Source organism: Macaca thibetana, chromosome 13, assembly GCF_024542745.1.
Source record: "Macaca thibetana thibetana isolate TM-01 chromosome 13, ASM2454274v1, whole genome shotgun sequence".
Classification (NCBI taxonomy): Eukaryota; Metazoa; Chordata; class Mammalia; order Primates; family Cercopithecidae; genus Macaca; species Macaca thibetana.
In genome coordinates, this window is record NC_065590.1 from 52,410,480 (window position 1) to 52,423,281 (window position 12,802).

The following is a 12,802-nucleotide window of genomic DNA, read 5'->3' on the forward strand; positions in this document are numbered from 1 at the left end:
AGAAAATATCTCAAAAGATACACATCAAACTTTTAAGAGGAATTATCTTTAGGGAGAAAGATGGGAAAGGGTTTGGGGAAGGAGAAACATTTATTGTCCACTTCTGTAGTGTTTGAACTTTTTTTTTTTGCAATGCATGCATTGTAATGTACAAAGTAATACATTATTTTATAACGCATTTTAATGTAAAATTATTAAACACAAAGAACTCTTTAATAGGTATCACAAAAATTAGGCAGAAATTTTCCCCAGATGAAGTGATAATTAATAGCTCTGACCATGAATGAGTTCTTCAGTCTGACTAGCACTCAATAAAAAGCAGAGGTGCATTCAGACTTAGGTGAGGTGCTGTAGGGAATGTGGAAACAAATGTTACCATTGTCACTGTCTTCAAGGAATTTAGTCATCAGCTGGAGGGAGATTATGGATACACCCACTTGAGTACACACATGACTCTAATAAGACACAGAGAATACGGGGTACAGAATAGCAAGGGCCAAGGAAGTTTCTTGAAGAGGAAAGGTTGCTGTGAACCATACAGGCAAGAGGGCTCCCGGCCAGGGCTGGAGCTCAGAGTGGAGGCAGTGCGGACAGCTTGGGTTTCCTGCAAACTTAGAGTGAACCAATAGGTAAACATGCAACACAAGGAAGGGCTGAGACTCCACAAATGGCCCAGCATTTCTGACTTCAGTCCATCTGTTTCTTAGGATGCCTAAAGACACAATCTTGTGACTAATAAGGCAACTTCACATACATGGTCAAAAAGTCTAAGGCGTCTGCAGAAATTTAAACCTGAATGGCAAAATTCTTATCAGCCTCACCCAGTAACAGGTACCCATCACTGAATTATGTCATTATCTGAGACTTCTGAAAATTCAGAGGCTTGCAGCAAAGAAGTCAAAATTTAGAGCTCAGCAAATTCCCTTGAAGATTAACTAATAAAAATACAGAAGAAATAAGAATTGTAGGAAACAGATGTATTTCTCAACCAGAGGATGAAAAGGCTAAGATTCAGGTTTTCGGGAAGTATCACATTTTTTACATAAATTCATTGCTTACTTTATACACATTGTCTGTTTCCCCAAAAGAGGTTACATGTGAGTAAGGAATGTGTATTAATAGAGTAATTATGTCGCTGTACGGCTAAAGAATCTAGAATGGCACTCTAGTACCAAGCACCTGTCATGCTTTCAGAGTAATGCTTGGTTCTCGAGAATCCAAAAAAGCAAGCTTGGGATAGACTGTTTCCAAGTTACAACATCAACCACACATATTCACAAGACAGTAACTTCAGTGCAAACGAAACATCATATTAAAGGCATATTCTAATGACTGAAATGCTAATGTTTCTGTTAATTTTGTTTATTCAAAAATGTCAAAAGAAACTGTCCATTATTGGACTCCTTTTTTTTTTTTAAGTAAGCAACCAATGGTAAACATCACCTTGCATTTTATAAAATGTCTTTATCTCTGTCTATCTGAAAATGTGTTGTAAACATTCATTGTTACTTACCGTCATCTTCCCAGCATCCCTTCCCCTTTGGGGAAACAGCTCCATGTGGTTCCGGGGAGAGATGCCATGCTCTTACATCCCTCCACACTCCACACTCCAGTTCACTGCTCTAGACATTTGAGTAAAGCCTGGTAAATCACAGCCTTTCTCCCAAACACCCCTAATATTTCCAACTGGAACCAGAAAAAATGGAAGGTGGTGGAGAGTGAAGCCCAGGAGCAGAGGGCAGCCATGTTTCCTGTCATCTAGAAGACTACCTACAAGGGGCAGAGACAGAAGCCCACTTACACAAGGTCGCTAACAACAAGAGACAGAGAGATGAAAAGCCTTAATTTCTGCTGTCCCAGGGGCCCTTCACTCTTTCTTCAGATTGGCTATTTAGCCCTTCCCTTGATCATCCAAGATACTCCATTCTCTTTCTCCCAAAGTCCTAACATAAAATGCCTTCCTCCACCCCTCCACAATTCTTCTGCATTAGGCATGCCAATGATATCCTCCAACTGCCAGTCAGAGGCCCTCTGAGCTGTGGATGGATGGAGCTGATGTGTTCTGTACATATGGCTTCCAGCTCCTCACCAATGTTTGGGGACACCTCTTCTGAAGGCAGCCATTCTAAGAATCCAGTTGGCCATGACCTGGTATAAAAGGATCTTCCAGGTCAATCAGAACCCCATCTCCATACCCAGCCTTACAGACATCTGAAATAGAGGAAACAAGGATATTTGGTCATTTAGCAATGAGGACAAAAGACAAAGGATAGGCAAGAGCTGGGGTTGGAACGACAGTATGCCAAAGCCACATGTGAGCTGAGTCAAGGAGGACCAGATACTAAGTAGAGGGTTCCAATGAATGAGGCACATGGCCCATTAGAAATATAAGTAACGCCTCCAGCCCCACAGCAGCCACTGTCACATAGATTTTTCAGGGCTCATTTGCATGAAACTTTGTAATAACTCTCTTGTATGTATGTATTTATTTTTTAAAGACAGGGTATTGTTCTGTCGCCTAGTCTGAAGTGCAGTGGCACAATCATGGCTCACTGTAGCCTCAGCCTCCTGGGCTGAAGCAATCCTCCCACCTCAGCCTCACAAGTAGCTGGGACTATAGGTGTGCACAACTGTGTCCAGCTAATTTTTTTTTACTTTTCGGAGACACAAGGTCTCACTATGTTGGCCAGGCTGGTCTTGAACTCCTGGACTCAAACAATCCTCCCACCTCAGCCTCCCAAAGTGCTGGGATAATAGGTATGAGCCACAGCTCCCGGCCTCTCCTTCTTTTACCCTCATCTCTACCACACACCTCTTTGTTGTTCAGAGAACTCAAGTGAATCTGTATTCCTTACAACGAGAAGGACCTAACCAAAAATAATTTTCTATGAATGATTTTTTTCACAGAAGTCAATCATTAGACATATACCAAAGATTTAGCTCTGCTGTTACCTGGACCCCTGTCCACTGGATTACTATTGAATATGATCATGTCAAAAGTACTGGTGAATTTGCAGCTTAATAATCAAAACTATCTTCTTTAATTGACTTGGTATCAAAAATCAAATGCAACTTAAGAAACTAACATCTACCTAGCATCAATTTTCTCTCCTAATTAGAAAATTAAATTGAATGGTATCACTGAAGATGGAGGTTAAATAAAATTCTAGATAGCTGCGTTGCATTGTTAAATTTAAAAATATACTTTGCATCATTTTCAGTTTGCTTTTATCATGGGGCATGTTTTATTTTTAAAGTATACAGAACTTTACAAATGCATTATATATAAATTAAATTTCTACCTTTTATCATCCTATAATAGAACTTTCTCATAGGTCCACTTTGGTAGAAAACTGCCAAAGGGGTTAACTGTGGAAGTGAATTTAACAACGGCAACAAATAGAACCATCTGAGACACCAAACACCCATCAATAGGCCCTTATGATGACAACATTTGGGGAAATGAAAAACTTCCTAAGTCTACAGTACTTTTTTTTTTTCTGTGACAGAGTCTTGCTCTTGTTACCCAGCCAGGCTGGAGTGCAATGGTTTGATCTCGGCTCACTGCAACCTCCGCCTCCCGGGTTCAAGTGATTCTCCTGTCTCAGGCTCCGGAGTAGCTGGGATTACAGGTGTGTAGCACCACATCTGGCTAATTTTATATTTTTAGTAGAGATGGGTTTTCACCATGTTGGCCAGGCTATTCTTGAACTCCTGACCTCAGGTGATCCACTTGCCTCGGCCTCCCAAAGTGCTGGGATTACAGGTGTGAGCCACTGCGCCCGGCCTACAGTAGTTTCTGATGCCTACAACAGATCTGCCATCTGTTTCCAGACAACTACCAAATAAAAATCACAGCACTATGGTGTTGGTAGCTTTTACAGAGTATTTTCTGCTCTTTCTCTCTAATCTACCACTATTACTTATCTAAGAGAGCAGACAGAAATAAGGTACTGATATGTGCTACAGCACAGATGAAACTTGAAAACGTTTTGTTAAGTGAAAGAAGTTAGACACAAAAAGGCCACAGATTACATGATTTAATTTTTAGGAAATGTTCAGAAAAGGCAAATCCATAGGGTCTGAATGTAGACTAATAGTTGCCTGGGGCTGGGGGAAAGGAAAATGGGAAGTAACTGCTAATGTACCTGGGATTTCTTTGGGGAGTAATAAAAATGCTCTGGAATTAGACAGTGCTAATTATCACATAACTCTGAGTATATTTTAAAAACTGCTGAATGGTATACTTCAAATGGGGTATATTTTACAGTATGTAAATTGTTCTTCAATAAAGCTGATATGTGTGTGAGAGAGAGAGAACACACATGCAGACAGAGTCAGGAAAAGGATAAGAAGGCAGAAAGGTCACATACATTTTTCCTCTTTTGCTTACACAGGCAGTCCCCAAATAAAGAGTAATTGTATTCCTTAAATTCAGTCATAAATCAACTCTCAATTCTATGAGATTTTCTCACAGAAGAATGGAGTGCCTCAAAAGTAAGTGACTGACTTAGGGAAAGAATTCTGGTGGGGTGGAGAGAATGAGGAGTGTAGACAAAGGCTAGGGGTGGAACAGGAGACAAAAAGGGGAATGGGGATCAAGAGAGGTTCGTTCTCTGAAGTGACTGAGGAAGCAGAACCTGGGCTCCCAAAGAGCGAGGGGCAGGAATGGGGGCTGGGCCAGGAAGGGGGATGACTGCATGGTGAATAGTCAGAAACTCTGGGAGCATGAGGCTTCCATCTGCGTGTTCTCCCATGCCTGCATCACTCACCTCAGCGACTGTGAGATTTCAGCCATTGCTGAGGTGAGAAGAATCTGAGGTAGAACAGGAGCAGGAATCCAAGCTGACTTTGGAAGCAGGGGAGAAACTGGGTCTATAGTGGTGAAGAGACAGAGGAGGGAGGGGAAGGAACCAGAGGAAAACTACACCTAAAAAAGTAAAGCAAGGCGGGGCGCGGTGGCTCAAGCCTGTAATCCCAGCACTTTGGGAGGCCAAGACGGGCGGATCACGAGGTCAGGAGATCGAGACCATCCTGGCTAACACGGTGAAACCCCGTCTCTACTAAAAAAATACAAAAAATTAGCCGGGCGTGGCGGCAGGCGCCTGTAGTCCCAGCTACTCGGGAGGCTGAGGCAGGAGAATGGTGTAAACCCGGGAGGCGGAGTTTGCAGTGAGCTGAGAGCCGGCCACTGCACTCCAGCCTGGGCGCAAAGATTCTTCCACCCCTATGGTGAGAAAACTATGGAAGCCATTTATATGCGAAAAGTAAATTGAGGGTATAATCTAGGACTATGTGTAAAGACCCCAACAGACTTTCTCTCAATAGCTTTCACGAATGACTTGGATATAAAATGCTCTTTCAGATTCAGATTTCACAAACAATGGTAGTATAGTTACTGTGTGCTAGGGACCACACCTCTTTCACAAAGAGTCCCAAATAATGCATAATTTAGGGATACAGCCTGAAGAGTAGATGAGGAAAATAATGGGTAGCTATTAAATCCCTGTTAATCCTCTCTGTAAAAACTCATTCCACCATGCAAGAAGCTGTTCTCTTTCCCTCGGGGCAGGAAAGTGTCACCTCTGAACAGAATGTTAGATGTGTGAAGAAGAGCCCTAACATGATTTAGACGGTGAGTCCAGGTGTGAGATGGCATATACTATCTTGAGCAGCCCAAAGCAGACTTTCTGTTTTAAGGAGAGGTGTCCTCAGAGACCTGCAGCCTAGCCTCTTCAGTTTTGCTGCAGCGGAAAACGCAGCAGCCACGACGAGGCTCAGGTCCCAGGCTCCTCTCTCCAAGTTCCAGGGGTCTTTAGGTTACCTATCCCTTAAAATGACAGGGGTGTGTGTGTGTGTGTGTGTGTGTGTGTGTGTGTGTGTGTGTGTGTGTGTGTATCAATCTTTCCCTCTAAATTACTACAGCAGGCCAGGCGCAGAGGCTCACACCTGTAATTCCAGCACTTTGGGAGGTCAAGGTGAGTGGATCACCTGGGGTCAGGAGTTCGAGACCAGCCTGGCCAACATGGTGAAACCCTGTCTCTACTAAAAATATAAAAATTAGCCAGGTATGGTGGTGGGCACCTGTAGTCTCAGCTACTCAGGAGGCTGAGGCAGGAGAACCACTTGGACCCAGCAGGTGGAGGTTGCAGTGAGTCGAGATCGTACCATTGCACTACAGCCTGGGCGACAAGAGCAAACCTCCACCTTACTACAGCAATAATTGCCTGTACTAACTTCCTGGCAGTTGTATACATATATAGTCTCATGTAAATAGGTTTCCTCTTCCTAATTAGATCATTCTAGGCCATGTTTTATAGATTTCTTTACACATTCAATAAGAGGTTGGCTCTGTTTGTTCACTAAAAGTCAAATGTTTTACACACACACACACACACACACACACACACTAGTCCCCTTTACCCTGGGTTTCACTTTCCATGGTTCAGTTACCTTCAGTCAACCATGGTCTGGAAATACGAAATGAAAAACTGCAGAAACAGGCAATTCATACATTTTAAATTGCATGCCATTCTGAGCACTGTGATGAAATCTTGTGCCATCTCGCCCCATCCCGCCTGGGACGTGAATCATCCCTTTGTCCAGCAGACACACGCTGTAGACGCTCCTCCCTGTTAGTCACTTAGCAGCCGTCTTGGTTATCAGATTGACTGTCGGGTAACCCATATTTGACTTAATAATGGCTCTGGGCTGGCAATTCAGATATGCTAAAAAGAAGCCACTGTCAAGTGCCTCCTTTAAGTGAAAAAGTAAAAGTTCTAAGAAAATTAAAAAAAAAAATCCTATAATGATAAGGTCTATGCTAAGAATGAATCTTCTATCCGAGACATAGTTAAGGAGGAAAGAAATTCGTGTTAGTTTTGTTACTGAACCTCAAGCAGAAATGCACTTTTCTTGTCTCGTAGTAGAATCAACATGAAATAGGGGAAGATGTAGTCTTTAAAAAATTTTGTAACTGTTTTCTTTTTACTTCAAATAAAAAGCTGGTTTCCAAAAAGTCCAGCTTAGTTTGAATTACCACATGTTCCATGATACGAAGGCAACTGGTCAGAGGTCAGGAAAGCGGGCCTGCCATCACGGGATGCAGGCAATCATTTACAGAAAACATAAAAACTACTTCACAGCGCTAGTTAACAGGATTGACCAATGCTCTCCTCAGCTTCCTTCCAAACTGTAAACAGTAACACCTCAGAAGTGGGGACGTACCATCTATCATGTTTTCACTGCACATTCCACTTTAGGAATAAGTATATATCTTGCCAGTCTGTCACATATACAAAAGATATATATTTCAAAGACGTAGTATAAAAAATGTAAAGCATCTTATTAATAACTTTTAATGAGGATTGCATAGTAATATATTTTGGATAGCTATAAGTATTTTTGGATATAAACATAAAATTTTGGAGTATACGACAATAGTCAATGTTAATTCTAATTATTATTTTTTTTGAGATGGAGTCTGGTACTGTTGCCTGGGCTGGAGTGCAGTGTTGCAATCTCGGCTAACTGCAACCTCCACCTCCCAGGTTCAACGGATTCTCAGCCTCCCAAGTAGCTGGGATTATAGGCGCCCGCCACCATGCCCGGCTAATTTTTTGTATTTTTAGCAGAGATTGGGTTTCACTAGGTTGGCCAGGCTGGTGTTGAACACCTGACCTCATGATCCATCTGCCTCGGCCTCCCAAAGTGCTGAGATTACAAGCATGAGCCACCGTGCCCGGCAATTCTAATTATTTTCTTAAAACATATCTAAGTCTTAAACTTTTACAAGCTGAAGAGTTGAGGTTTCTTATCACTCAGCTTGCCTAAGGGGGAAGCTTTCAGATGAAGCTTTTCTCTACTTGGAGAAAAAGCTGCTGCTTTCAATCCTGCCAGGTGCTCCAGGTCAAGTTCTCTGTACTTCCTCCTGATCATCAAGCTGATGTTTCTGGCTACTAAGGAGCTGGAGGTGGTGATGAGTGACTCACACATGAATCAGACTGATTTTCAAGCAGCAGAGTTTAAGGAAAATGGAAGAACTAGGCAGTGGAAGTGACCAATTCCAGGACAATTCATTTTTGTAATGATAAGCTGGTACTTGACAAGTGATCACAGGCCTGATTTCTACATTTAAAAAAAAAAAAAAAAAAAAAAAAAAAAAACTGGTATAGCCAGGCTTTGTGGCACACACTTACAGTCCCAGCTACTCAAGAGGCTGAGGCAGGAGGATCACTGGAGATCAGGAATTCAAGGCTGTAGTGAGCTATGATTCCACCACTGTACTCCAGCCTGGGCAACACAGAAAGACCCCATCTCTAAACAAACAAGAAAACCAGTCAACATGGTGCATACTATACAGAGATGCTATCGCCCCTGTGAAATATCTTAGTCTGATTCCCTAATACCAACTGGGTATGCTACAATTCAATTCAATTCTGACACCATCTACCTACCATTATTGTTAAATCCCACAGGATAAAGGGCTTGGTCCCACAAGACTGCCCCCACATCAGATGCCAGTTCCAAGTCTCAGGCCACAGGCTATAAATTCAGGGGTTCCCAAGAACCCCCTCAGGTTCAATAATATGCTAGAACAACTCACAGAACTTAGGAAAACACTTTCCCCTTTATGTTTACCAATTTATTATAAAGGTTACAACTCAGAAACGGCCAAATGGAAAAGTACACGGGGCAGGTACTGGGGTGGGGTGGGGCTTCCATGTCCTCTCAGGGCACCCCACCCTCCCTGCACCACCTCCCCACAGATGAGTGGATGGTGCTGAAAGTTCCAATTCTCTAATCGCTCAGTCTTGGGTGCACAGCATCATCCTGAGGCTAGCTAGGGATGGGAGACTATCCCTACCCAAAGTCATGGAATTAGCACAAACTCAGGTGCGAGAAAAGGGGCACCTTATGGATAACAACAGACACTCCCATCACTCAGGAGACTCCATGGGTTTTAGGAGCTCTATGCCAGGAACCCAGAACCAAGACCAAATATATTTCTTACTACACTGCATTGAATTAAAAGCAATTCCAGAGGGTGAATAAGACGAAGACGAGTAAAGTACAAGTTATAAAAATGTTTTTTGGCCCGGCGCAGTGGCTCAAGCCTGTAATCCCAGCACTTTGGGAGGTCGAGACCGGCGGATCACGAGGTCAGGAGATCGAGACCATCCTGGCTAACACGGTGAAACCCCGTCTCTACTAAAAAATACAAAAACAACTAGCCGGGCGAGGTGGCGGGCGCCTGTAGTCCCAGCTACTCGGGAGGCTGAGGCAGGAGAATGGCGTAAACCCGGGAGGCGGAGCTTGCAGTGAGCCGAGATAGGGCCACTGCACTCCAGCCTGGGCGACAGAGCGAGACTCCGTCTCCAAAAAAAAAATAAAAAATAAAAAAAATAAAAATAAAAAAATAAAAAATAATTAAAAAAAAAATGTTTTTTAGGCCAGGCGCAGTGGCTCACGCCTGTAATCCCAACACTTTGGGAGGCCGAGGTAGGCGGATCATGAGGTCAGGAGATTGAGACCATCCTGGCTAACACGGCGAAACTCTGTCTCTACTAAAAATACAAAAAATTAGCCGGGCTTGGGGGCGGGCACCTGTAGTACCACCTACTAGGGAGGCTGAGGCAGGAGAATGGTGTGAACCTGGGAGACGGAGCTTGCACTCAGCTGAGATCCTGCCACCGCACTCCAGCCTGGGCGACAGAGCGAGACTCCATCTCAGAAAAAAAAAAAAAAAAAAAAAGATGAATTCCTGCATCTTTTGTAAATCTGCCTCAGAATTCAGACTGAAGCCTAGATTAGATTGTATCTACCAAAAGCCCTAGAGGGACACAGGAAATGTGATATGTACATTTTTATGGCTCTAAGCAAAGCTTTAGAACATGCATGTTCAGCAGAAACCCCACAATAGCACTCACTCCTGTTGGGCCTATCACTGTATCACTGCCCTATAAGGGACAGGAATCTCCCTTTTCTCAAAGTCAAGTGGTTAGCCTTTCCCAACACTCCCAAATGAAGTGGATCTTCTTTTTTTTTTTTTTTTTTTTTTTTTTTTTGGTGAAAAGAGATATGTATATTTACAATTAGCCAGTTGGACTCCGTTTAGATGATCCCAATTTTGTTGGCAACATCCAAAGCATCATAATCAGGAGCCAGTGGAACATATGCCTTCTTCTCTCCATCAGGCCGAATCAGGGTGTTGACCTTGATCACATCAATGTCTTAGAGCTTCTTCACAGCCTCTTTAATCTGGTGCTTGTTGGCTTTAACATCCACAGTGAACACAAGCGTGTTGTTGTCTTCCATCTTCTTCATGGCAGACTCAGTGGTCAGCGGAAACTCGATGATAGCATAGTGGTCAAGCTTGTTTCTCCTGGGGGTGCTCTTCTGAGGATATCTGGGCTGCCTCCAGAGTCGCAGTGTCTTGGGGCTGCTGGAAGGTGGGTGACATGCGGATCTTCTTTTTTTTTGTGGCTGTGGACACCTTTCAATACTGCCTTCTTGGTCTTTAAAGCCTTCGCTTTGGCTTTGGCTTTAGGAGGGCCAGGAGCTTTCTTCTTTACTTTCAGTGCCATCTTCTGAAAAGGGTCCCAAGTGTATCTTTAAGGTAACTCTGTTGGGTTTGAAACTTTATTTCTTCCTAGACTTGAGCTTGGTTCAGATGAAGTGGTCTCAAACACCGAAGGAAGGGGACCGCATGACCATCAGTACTCTGTATCAGTCACAAAATGTGATCCCCAAGTCAGGGCATCACCTGGCCTGTTGGATATGTAAATTATCATCCCCACTCAAGGCCTACTGAATCAGAAACTTTGGGGGTGGGCCCAGCATCCCGTGCTTTAACAATCCCTCCACTTTTCGAACCACTGAACCACTATTCTATTCCAGACACTACTGGATTGTTCTGTAACTCCTGCTATCAGCATATAGTTTTTTAGAGGGCTCAGAGATTTTTCTATCCCACAGAATAAGTAAAAGAATAAGTAGGATAAGATAATTTCCTTCATTACCTTCCTCCAACAGATGGTTTTCCTGGTATCTTGTAAATTCAATGAATACAATTCCCACCCCCTCCACCCAATATCATTTAACCTGGAAGCAGCATCTTTCCTTTTCAATAACTTGCCATGGTTCCTCATGGTTTCTTCTAGACCACAGGATGCATTCCTGAGAATTCCAAAGATCTTTTTAACATGTTTGAATTACCTCACTAGCAATATTCTCTGCCAATGAGCTTTACATCTTTTTTTTTTTTTTTTACTTTACTGAATACTGAAAAAGAATATACACTGCAAAGTCAGTATGCCTTCAGCCACTTAGCAGCAGTATGCAGTATGCCCTTGGGCAAGTTATTTAATCTCTCTGGAACCTGTTTTGTCATTTATACAACGTAGATAGTAATAATCTCTCTCATATGATCGTTATGGGATTAACTGTTAATATATGCAAGTATTTCCCACAGTGCCTGGCACACAGTGTAAGTACCATATTGAGTATTTGCTATTATTATGACTACAGTTATTGAGGGACCTAGATAAACATCCTAGAAAGGTTAAGACAAATGATGGATAATAAGGACAGCTGCAGGCTCTCCTCTCAAACTGTAGGAAAAGACCACATGCAAAGAACAAGGAACTGTTCTAGTTTGCAAACAAAATGGTCCTTTAAAAAGGAGATAATACATAGCCTGGAATGAGAAAGTAAAAGACTCATGATCTAGAAATCGCTTTACTAGCACAAGCCAGGGTTATGATTTCCATAAAGTTCCATGTTAATGAATGGTAATGAAGCCCAAATTCTAGAGTGACTGATTAATCATTCATTCAGGCAAACTCAAGAAAGATCTTTAAATCAACACCACTCAAGAGACAAATTATCCTAAAGCAGTTAAATAGTTTTTCTGTAGCATAGTTAGCTGTACCTCCAATGTCCATTCTCCTCTTCCTCTTTTCTGTTATATTCCAATTTTTCTAGCCAACTTGTTTGGTTGAGACTGACCAAACTTTCACTCTAAGGGTTGCATCCTGTTTAGAAGTTAACGGCACATGAGATTCTCCAACTCCAGTGGGAGAGGCACATGACCCAAGTCATGATCAATCACGCCAGTGAGACTGATATATCTGGGCCATGAAAAGCAGAGAAGCAACCTCTTTTCTGCTGGATGTCCACAGTCCAAGGGGGCCTGGGACCTGGGGTAGCCATCTTGGGACTACGGGATGGAGCCTGCTTGTGAACAGAGCCTGCACTAGAAAATAAAGCCAGAGCAGAGAGAAAGAAACTAGATCCTGGTCACACCATTTAAGTCCAGGAGTAAGTCTTGTTTGAAGACTGAATTTGCCTACTGTGTGACCAATAAATCCTCTTTGTCACTTAAACCACTCTGGGTTAGGTTTCCTTTGTCCACAATAAAGACGACTCTAAATGATGCATGCTTCATAATCAGATTCCACTATAAAGGCAACAAAAATGTGAGTTATAGTTGGAATTAACAGTAAACTTAACTTCTCAAGTCGTAATTTTGATTTACTTATCAAAATTAAAGACATTAAGAAAAAAAATCATTTGGAATAAATTTCACTTGAAATTTCATTTGAAATCTCAAAGCACAGATGCAGGACCTTGAATAAACTCTGTTTTGATCCTTGGTTTACATATATTCAGTACAGCTGAGTTTTCAGACCCACAGAATGCCTTCCTGATTTTCAGGGCAACTTTTGGGTAAAACACTCCTCACCCCCACCAGGGCCATGGAGAAAGTGTGCTCTAGGTGTTCACCAGCAACAACGGAATG

General features: G+C 42.5%; 1 protein-coding gene across 5 annotated transcripts in view; it reads right to left on the reverse strand.

Annotated features, from left to right (window-relative positions):
* SPTBN1 (spectrin beta, non-erythrocytic 1) overlaps nucleotides 1-12,802 on the reverse strand; it is a 213,406-nt gene that overhangs the window by 131,769 nt on the left and 68,835 nt on the right. The window lies entirely within an intron of this gene.